Here is a 9,050-nt window from a genome sequence, read left to right on the forward strand (position 1 = left end):
ATTCATGCCTCAGGGTCCCTGGCAGCAAGTAGGTACTCTGCCAGGGTGGAGAAGGAGGGCTTCTTGGAGCCGTGCTGTGCCTCCAGAAGGACCTGGCCCCAACCTACTGGAGCCCCTGGGCCACTCACCAGCCCAGGCAGGGGATGGAGCGGAATGTGGCTGCAGCCCCTCTAGCCTTCCCTCACTGAGTCTGTGCTGGCATGGGGTGAGTGCTGCGGCTCTGCCCCTCTCCATCTGGGGCCGGGTGGCAGGACTGAGAAGGGGTGGGGGCAGAAGCCTGTCATCCAGAGGTCCCCGTTCTGCTGCACCCTGTACCCATGTGTGCCTCAGAGGTGCTGTCCTGATTCCAGCCCCACCTCTCTCCTTTCTAGGTGCCCCCAGGAGGGAAGGGGAGGGCTGAGACAAGGTCACCAAATTCCAGACTGTCTACCTAGGAGGCAGAGTCAAAAGTCCCCAGTTCCCAGGTCAGAAAGCTGAAGCCTAGAATGGGAGCCTATCCCACTGAGGCCACAGGCTTCTGCAGATGCTCAAGGGAGGCTCCTGGGGAGGCACAGTGCTCTTGGTTCGGGGAGGAGGTGCTCTGGCTCTGGAAGGGCTAGAGGGTGGGGATGAGCGAGACCACAGCAGGAGGAACAGAAGGGGAGGAGAAACAGACCACCTTAGTGCCTGAACCAAAAAAGGGTTGTTCCTTGGAAGCCGTATTCCAAGAAAACAGTATGGGGCTTTCCTGGGCGGCAGGGGGCTGGGTGCCAAAGAGGCTCTCTCTTGGTCCACAGCAGTGCCTGTGCACCCAGCCCCTCCCCTCTGCGCTGGAGGTCCCTCAGCCTGCTTCCACGGCCCCTGCACCGGCCCCACACCTGATGCCCACCCCTTGGGCCAGCCTCCTGAGGAAGGTTCCTGCTTGCCCTGCTGAATCAGGCTGAGTGAGCTTAACAACATCTGCCCTTCCAGCTTGGGGCAGGGGGATCACTCCCCAGCTCCCACCGGGCATCTCCCCTCCATGGTCAAGATACCAAGGCCGTCCTCCAAAGCCTCTGAGCCCTGCTGGTCACGCCCAGGGATGGGGCCTCCCCAGCTGCTCCACACTGTGGCTGCATCAGGTACACACCCAACCACAGCATTTGTTGGGAAGCCCTGCACGCCTCCCCACCAACCCCTGCCGTCCCCCAGAGTTAGTCTTACAGGCAGTGTCTGCGGGCAGGGTTGGCACCAGCTGGCCAAGGAGAATGAGAGGCAGTGCCCGCACCCTGGAAACCTCACTGAAGTCCGGGGATTTGGGTGAGGAGAGCAGCCAGAACCGGGGACCCAAGGGTGCATCTGACACACATCACCCTGGAAATAGCAGTAGAACTTTCTAAGAGTGAGAAAGTCCTGAAAAAGCTTTAACAAAGAAACTCAGGTATGGAAGGCAGGGGAAGCAGGTATGGATTTTGGTTCCCATATGCCCTGGCTATGTGAAATCACTTATTTAAAAAAAATTTCTAAATAAAATTTAATCCACTTTGAGCCACTGGCTACCAGGTGGGAAATTCAATGTCCTGAGTAATTTTACTCCCACCCTGGAGGCCTCAAAAGGCCCAGAACATCAGAGAGGGGCCCTGCGGTCTTCGGTCCCATCTAGTCACTGCATGCAGGCTTGTTGACTGAACCCCCGAGGGCGGGTGTCTCCACTTCCTGCAAAGCTTGGGCACAAGGACACCCAAGCAGCGTGTCCCTCAAGGTTCATACCTGCTCAGGGCATGACCAGGAGCAGGACACCCTCCTTGCTACTAGCAGAGCCATGGCCCCCATGTCCCAAGTCTGGGGGAAGCTGTCTCGACCTCTTTCCTCTGCCTGCTTCCACCACAACCTCCCTAACTCCTCACTCCTTTCCTCCTCCTAGTTGGGGCAACCTTCCATCACCCCACAGTGTGCCTTGGCTCACCAAAGCCACCTCAGATCTGGCCCTTGGCGTGGGGAAGCACAAGTACGTCCTGGGGGTGGAGGGAGAAAAAGAGCCAGCAGGAGATACCACTAATGATGATGACGACGACGCTTAACTTCTTGAACAGTTAGCCATGTGCCAGTCTCTGCCCTAAATGCTATACAAAGGTTATCCTATTTAATCCTCACAATGACCCTACGAGGAAGGCACTGTTATTATTCCCATTTTGCAGATGGGGAAGCTGAGGCATAGAGAGTCATGTAACTTGCCCCAGTTCCCTCAGTTAAGTAAATAGGAGAGCCAGGGTTCAAAAGCAGGCAAATTTCTGGAGACAGGGGCGTGGCTTCCACCAGATCCTCAAAGGCATCTGAAACCAGACAAAAAGCCACATGCCAGTGCCTTGAAGCACAGCCAGGTCACTGTTCAAACTTTCATCTCCTTCCTCCTCAGCTCTCTGGATTCATGACTCCTGGAAACAGCAGCTCAAAAAGTGGCTGGGCAAGGAGAAGCATAATTCCTCCTAGAAGTAGTGGAATTCATATTCAGAGTGTTCTTTCTGGGAAGAAGCAAATTAAAATAGACAACCCATCAACTGGTCTAATCAAGAAAAATACTACAAAATGTAAGGTTAGAAAGGAAATATTAACACAGCTATGGAGATGACTTTTGTTAATGTACTTTTTTTGTTGTTGTTGTTAATGTACTTTTTAAAAAATATTTATTTATTTGGCTGCGTCGGGTCTTAGTTGCGGTACGCGGGGTCTTAGTTGCGGTACGCGGGGTCTTAGTTGCGGTACGCGGGATCTTATTTGCCCCGCGGCATGTGGGATCTTAGTTCCCCGACCAGGGATCGAACCCGTGTTCCCTGCATTGGAAGATGGATTCTTAACCACTGGATCACCAGGGAAGTCCCTGACTTTTGAAATTTAAGAGAATAGTACATACATTCTCCATGCTTATTAATTAGTGTTTCAACATTAAATAAAAATATTCTAGGAATATATTTGTAAATTGCCAAAATTGACTCAGTGAGTGAAACACCTATAACTACAGAAGAAATTTTACAGGTCATCTCTAAAATAGATCCGAGATGCAGAGAGTATTCGCATGAATTCTTTCAAACTGGAAAAACAGGTCATTTCTACTTCTCTATTTAAACTTTTCCCAAGCATATGGAGGAAATGATAGATGGATTTTATGCTTCCGAATTGATTTTACGAAGCTCACGTAATCCTGACACTCAAATCTGACAAAGATAAGCATGCTACCCTACCCACCTTCGTGATGATAACCACAGACCAGTTTTACTTTGGCAATGGATACAAAACGCTGGATAAAAGGCCAGCAAATGGAACTCCGTATTATGGTGTTGCCTAATGCAGTCAGCGTTGCCCACAATTGTCCAGCACCCAGTGTTTGGCATGCTTCCCCGTGCCCCAGATCTGTGCTGGGGCAAAACTGGACCCGATATTTGGATCCAGGCAATTTGGACACAACATTCCCTTTTTATGGTCCTAAGTGCCCCTCTCAGGAAGCAGAGAAAATAAAATGGAGCAGGTGTGCAAAGCTTGCAAAAATACAAAAAGGCTACAGCTTGAATAATTGCCACTTGTTGGAAACTTGCGGTCAGCTAGAATACTCTGTTGGGTTGATAATTTGTCATTTCTTTTCCTTTTTGAGAAGTTCTTAAGTGTTTGTTTGTTTTTAAATGTTACATTCTCTGCTTTCTCCCTGCTGGGCTTGGCAACGTCTGATTAAATAGTTAAGTCCTGGCGGAATTCCCTCTTGGCTGTATCAATATGCATCCCCCAAAAAAACTTGGGGACAGTGACTGTGGGGACCTGGGCAACAGAAGCCTGGGCCCAAGGGGCTTGATCCAGCTGGCAGCGCACCCCTGGCAGACAAGAGAGGTGGGTCCTTGGCTTCTGTCTGGGGACCCAGTAGCCTGGGAGTTTCTCAGCCAGCAAATAGGATTGTCACTGCCCCTGGAGGCCACCAGATAGCACAGGACTCTATTTCCAGAATATGTGACATCAAAGCCCATTTTATTTCTTTTTTTTTTAGAAATATTTCTTTAGGATAATTTTTTTAAATTACTTTATTTATTCAGTTATTTTTGGCTGCGTTGGGTCTTTGTTGCTGCACGCGGGCTTTCTCTAGTTGCGACGAGCAGGGGCTACTCTTCGTTGCGCTGTGCGGGCTTCTCACTGCAGTGGCTTCTCTTGTCGTGGAGCACGGGCTCTAGGTGCACGGGCTTCAGCAGTTGTGGCTCGCGGGCTCTAAAGCACAGGCTCAGTAGTTGTGGCACAGGGGCTTAGCTGCTCTGTGGCATGTGGGGTCTTCTCGGACCAGGGATCGAACCCACGTCCCCTGCTTTGGCAGGCAGATTCTTAACCACTGCGCCACCAGGGAAGCCCCAGGCCGTCTTATTTCTGATTCACAGCTATTGTCTCTTTCACTTTTGCAATATAATTCAGGCATTTTAAAGAAAAATCCGCATCCAGTAAAATTCACCCATTTTAGGCATACATTTTGACGAGTTTTGACAAGTATGTGCAGTTGTAGAAAACCCCCCACAATCAAGATGTAAAATATTCCATCACCTTGTTTTCTTATGCCTCTTTGTAGTCAATTTTCTCCCCTCACCCACCATCCCCTGGCAACCATTAATCTGCTCTCCGTCCCTACAGTTTTGTCTTTTCCAGAATCTCATATACATGGAATCATTCAGTATGTGGCCTTTTGTATCTGTCTTCTTTTTCTTAACATAATGCTTTTGAAACTCCTCCATGTTGTTGTATGTACCAATAGTTTGTTCACTGTGTGTCCACTGTGTGGACCACAATTTGTTTTTCCATTTATCAGAAGATATGTCTTTGGGTTGTTTCCGGTTTGGGGCCATTATGAAAAAAAAAAAAAAACCTGCTGTCAATATTCACCTACAGGTCTTTGAGTGGACATACATTTTCATTTTTCTTGGGTAAATACCTAGGAATTAGGGTCTTAGTCATATAAGTGTTATGTTTAACTGTACAAAAAACTGCCAAAAACTGTTTTCCAAAGTGGCTATTGCTCCACGAAGTGGCTGTTGCCAGCACTTCGCATCCTGTGTGTGTTTTCTAAACCATTCTAGTAAGTATGTAGTGGTATTTCATTGTGGTTTTAATTTTCATTTCCCTAATGACTAATCATGTCGAGCATCTGTTCACATACATATTTTCCATCGTATCTCATGCTTGAATTAGTTTCTGTTCAAATCCTTTGCCCATTTTTAATTGACTTGTCTGTCATTATAGAGTTGGAAGAGTTATCTATTCCGGATACAAATCCTTTATCAGTTATATGTTTTGCAAATATTTTTTCCCAATCTGTGGTTTGTATTTTCATTTTCTTACCAGTACCTTTGGAAGAGCAGAAGTTTTTGATTTTGGTGAAAGCCAATATAATCATGTTTTTTATTTCTTTTATGGATTGTACTGTTTATCTTATCTAAGAAATCTCTACCTAAACAGTCATATTCTCTTCTATTTTCTAATATAAAGCATGTAACGCTATAATTTCCCTCTAAGTGCTCCTTTAAATTTTGATATGTTGTGTTTTCACTTTAATTAAAATGTTTCTAATTACTCTCATGGTTTTTTCTTCTTTGAATCATGAGTTATTTAAAAATGTGTTGTTTAATTTGCAACTATTTGGGGTTTTTCCAGATATCTTTTGGTTATTGATTTATAGTTTAATTTTATTATGGTGAGAGAACAAACTTGCGTGATTTTAATTATTTTTAATTTGTTGAGACTTGTTTTATGGCTCAGCATATGGTCTAACTTGGTGCAGTTCCATATGCCTTGAAAAGAATGTGTATCCTGCTGTTGTTGGGTGGAGTCAATCCTATAAATGTCATTCGGATTAAGCTGGTTAATAGTTTTATTCAAGTTTTCCATAGGCAGGCTGATTTTCTGTTTATTCACTCATTCTAACAAATATTGAGAGACAAGTGGATTTGCCTATTTCTCCTTGAGTTCTATCAGTCGTACTTGTATGTATCCTGATGGTCTGTTCTCCAGTGCATATACTTTGAAGTTGTTTTTCTTCTTGATGAACTTGACCTCTTTATCATTATGTACATATGCCCCTCTTTATTCCTGGAAATATTCTCTGTTCCGTAGTCTACTTTGTCTCGTGTTAATATGGACACTTGAGCTTTGGATCAGTGCACGTCTTTTCTTCATTCTTTTACTTTTAACTAGCTCTTTATATTTAAGATGGGTTTCTTGTAGACAGCCTTGGGTTCTGGAGGGTTTTTCCCCCGCTGTTTGCCTGCAGAGGTCCCTGCCTGCCTCCACCTCGGAGCGGGTCCCTCTTAGATGCTCTTCCTCACCCCTTGGTGGTAGACTGCTGTTGCTGTCCCTCGGTCCTCCTGGCCCAGTCTCACTGAGCCTGCGCACCTGGGGCTCAGAGGGTGGGCCTTGGCAGTGTTCCTGACCGTCGTCTGTGGGTCTTGGACAGGAGAACCTTTCCTGCCCCTCCCACAGGGACAAGTGGGTGCGTTGACTTACCCTTCCCCCAGAAGCAGTGGATCTTAGTTTCTGCCTCTCTTTCAGCAGCCCTGGGACCAAGTCTGCTGTGGCCTGCCCTCGACCCCCTCTCACACAGTCGCTTTGGGAGAACTTCCTTCAGGAAGAAGGTGAGGTTGTGAGCCTGCCCTCCAGCAGCAGCCAGTCACCTCTTGCACGTCTGTGCCACCAAGGGGGTCTCTTCCCTCTCCTACTACTGCTCTGCCTCCAATCCTCCTCCTGGGAAAGAGCTGGGAGGTGGGGAAAACTCCCCACCCCCATACGTGCTCTCCCCAAGGCAAAACCCTGGGGCTCTTTGGAATTCAGTTCTCTTGGTTGTCTGTGATGACCTCAGTTCTCTGATGGGTTTAAAAAATTTTGTAAATTACCTGGCTTCTTCTTTTTGTGGGAATGGGAGTAACATTTTCTTGTGGCTTTCGACATCCTAAGAGGAAGCGAAACTCCTCTTTCACTTCTACGTGCAAATAATCAAAGGGGTTTCTGTGCACTAAGTGCCCTCTGAGTGATTCCTAACGCTTTCTCGGGCGACATTTGTGGCATATATCTCACGAGTTTTTTAATTTCCCCACGGTTTGGGTTGTATTTGCTGTCACTTGTGTAGCTGACTGACATTTACTGAGCCCTTACTATGTTCCAGCACTAAGTGCATTAGCCCATTTCAAACCACCCCTCTCTTTTTCTCTCACGCCCACATCCAATCTATCAGGCGATCCTTTGGCTCTATCCTTAAAATATACCCAGTTCAAAACTAAAAAGACTTAACAAGGGCCCAGCCATATGCCAGAGAAATGAAGACTTATTTTCATGGAGGAACTTGTACACAATTGTTCACAGCAGCTTTACTTGTAATGGCCCAAACCTGGAAATTACCCTGATGTCCTTCAGAGGGGCAAAGGTGAAACCAACTGTGGTGCATCCACACCACAGAATAGCACTCGGCAATAAAGGGGGTGAACTGCTGACACAGGCAACACCTAGCATGCATCTCCAGGGAATTATGCTGAGTGAAAAAGCCAACCTCAAAAGAGTACATACTGCATGATGCCATTTATGCAACAATCCTGAGTAACATAATCACAGAGATAGAGTGCAGATTAGTGGCTGCCAGGGTTAGGAACAGGAAGGAGGGGTGTGGCTATAAAGGGGTGACACCAGGGATCTCATGGTGATGGTACCATCGAGCATCTTGATTGCTGTGGTGGTTATTCCAGGCTACACACGTGACAAAATTGTGTAGAGCTACACACACACACACACACACACACACACAAATAAGTGCACGTATAACCAGTGAAATCTGAGTAAACTCGATTGATTAGGCCAATGTCGGTTCCTTGGTTTTGATGCGGTTCTGTGGTTATATGAGATGCTAGGATGGCTGGGAGTGGGGCACATGGGACTTCTCTGTGCATTTCTTTGCAACTGCTAGTGAATCTATAATTTCAAAATAAAAATAATAAAATATGCATAACTATAATCCAACCCCTTCTAATCACCTGCCCTACTACCAGCCTGGTCCAAGCCACTATCATCTCTTGCCTGGATTATTACAACGGCCTCTTAATGGATCTCTATTTTTTCGGAGCTTGCAAGGGAGTCAGCCACTATCGTTCTCTTTTGGCAGAGACTCAAAGACAGGCAGAGGAGTGGAAAGCTCTATAGTGGAAAACACGGAAGGCTTCAGGTGTGCCCTGACCGGGGGCTGCGAGCCCCAGGAGCTGGAGGCGGGCTGACCAGAAGGGGGCAGCCTATGTGATTGGTTAGGGATGCATATCTGGCTTTCTCTGGTTGGTCCCAAGTTGGAAGCAGGGACAAAAATTAGTGAAGCTGTGAGTTATTAATCGAGTCCTGACCACTGGGGGCTGATTCTTACGGAAGTTATTGTTTTGCTTCCCGGATCGTCACTCGAGATAGCAGGCTGGCTTCCTGCGAGTCTGACTTCCGGCAGGCTGGCTTTCGGGGCTGACTGTTGCATATAAGGGGTTGGTTTCCTGGCAGGTTGCTGCAGGTTGAGGATCAGAGTTGTTTTTATATGTGGTCTGGCCCTTGTCTGTTTGTACAGTCAGTCCCCCACGTTCCTCTTCTAGAGCTCTCCAGCAGCATCCCACTGCACAGAGTCCTTACAATGGCTACACAGGCTCCACGTGAACTGGCCCCATTTTCACCTGTAGCCTCATCTCCCACTCTCCCCCGCTCTCCACTCCAGGCACACTGGCCTCCGTGCTGTTCCAAAACATGCCAGGCCCTCTCCCAAGGCACCGGTGGCCTTCTAACATACTGTATGACTTTTTTTTTTTTTAATAATGTATATTTAGGCGAAAGGGCAGTGATCAGGGGAGCTGGTATCAACATAAGCTGCCCTCTGGAACCTTCATCCTCTGTGCCTGAGTCGCAGACTCGGTTTTTAAGGTGCCAAAGCTGAGTTTGGATAATCGAGGCTGTTTGCAGTTCCTCCCAGCCCAGTATCCCGATCAGCATGGGTGTAAAAATCGGTTCCGGATGAGCAGGCCCTCATGCGGTACCCATGTCCTTTCTTACTCTTAATGCTTGTT

The sequence above is a fragment of the Monodon monoceros genome, unplaced genomic scaffold, assembly GCF_005190385.1.
Source record: "Monodon monoceros isolate NGI ecotype Baffin Bay Population unplaced genomic scaffold, NGI_Narwhal_1 Super_Scaffold_21, whole genome shotgun sequence".
NCBI lineage: Eukaryota > Metazoa > Chordata > Mammalia > Artiodactyla > Monodontidae > Monodon > Monodon monoceros.